Source organism: Dioscorea cayenensis, chromosome 21, assembly GCF_009730915.1.
Source record: "Dioscorea cayenensis subsp. rotundata cultivar TDr96_F1 chromosome 21, TDr96_F1_v2_PseudoChromosome.rev07_lg8_w22 25.fasta, whole genome shotgun sequence".
Lineage (NCBI taxonomy): Eukaryota > Viridiplantae > Streptophyta > Magnoliopsida > Dioscoreales > Dioscoreaceae > Dioscorea > Dioscorea cayenensis.
Window position 1 is genome coordinate 1126455 of NC_052491.1, and position 1654 is coordinate 1128108.

Here is a 1654-nt window from a genome sequence, read left to right on the forward strand (position 1 = left end):
AAGAAAAAGATAGCTGCAAGTTGCAAGCTCGGCCTTAACTCTTAACAATAAACCTTGATATCCAACCTTAAATAATATATGGCTGCAAAACAAGCTCCACAGACTTAATGTCTCAAATTTTCTTCATTAACTGCCTCATGCTAGCTAGTATAAATAACTGTTAAGAGTTAAGGCCGTAATTGAGTGAGAAAGTTGAGTAATTACTGAGAAAAGAAGAGAGTGAGTGAGTGCTCATTGACACAAAAGTGCGTGAATGAGTGACAAACATAGTGTGTAATAATAGTAGGCTAGAGTGAAGGGTAAGACACTAATAAGTTGGAAGGAGAATAGCTAGAAGTCTCACTCATGGAGATTATACAGCCCCTAAACCACTAAACCAATCCCTGTTTCTTATTAAAAAAATGGTAAAATGAATTGGCTTCAAGCTACATATATACTAGCAGGCCATATAGGACTAGGGGGTATAGTGAATACGCTATCTTTTTTCAAAGTGTTTGTTTGGTTCGAACGGTCATTAGTGCGTGCCTTATGATAAATGGCGCTGCTGTACTATTTGCTACAGAACAATCATTTGAACTCCAGAAAAACTAACATGTTGCCTTCCCCTCATATTTTAATTGCTATGTTGTCTGATGACCGCATAATTCTTATTCCTTTTCTCTTCCTCTTGTACTGGCTCTGCTGCTACATCTTTGTTGCTTTCTGACGTCAGACCAGCCTTATCCACTGCAGCCACCCCAGCCCCAGCTGCATGACAGCAGTTTTGAGATTATTGGTTTGTTGACTGTATCTTTCACTGTGGGCTGCAAAGGCTTCCCTGGCTGGCGCATCAGGACGCAGGCCAGCCTTAACCTCCCGCCAAAGCAGTGTTGAAACTGCTTGGGACTTAGCTCTTGGCGAAAGGGGACATTAACTGGGCGCTTGACGTGCGTTCAGCTGAAACTACTACGCATTAGACTTCAACTGGCTTCCGTAATATGACTTTTCTCCCGCCTTCTTGGATGACTTTGTCTTTTCTTGACTTTGTTACTGACTATTTGTTACCTTCAGATCTATATATATATATATATATATACCGTATTAGGGCCCTATATTTCATGCTGATTTATTTATAATATAGAAAAATTGGTTGTTTACAAAGTTTCTAGCCCTTTTCATTTGAATTGGTTAGAACCAGGTGCAGTGAAAAGGTGACAGATTAGACTGTTGCGTGTTGAACAACGTTATGGAATTGTTTTTTCAGTGCTAAAGTTAACTTGATGCAAATCAAATTGAAAGAGGAGATAACTCAGTGAGAAGCGGAACGGCCAAGAAATCAATTTACCATATTCATCCAATAATCGCTCTGTATTATCCCTTTTCTCCAAGCGGCTAAACCAATTCAAATGGTGTTATTGAAATCTTTGTGGGAACACAACTCACTTTTTCTATATTATAACAAACTGAAAAGCACAAACATAAAATTCTATGATGTATATATATATATATATATATATATATATAAATATGTGATTTAAAGTAACAAAAAATAAATAAATAAATAAATAAATAAATAAGTAAAGATAAAGTCATCCAATAGTTATGGGAGAAAAAGCTTTACATTACGAAGCCAGAGTTGAAGTTCATCGCGTAGTTTCCTGTGGTGACTATCACA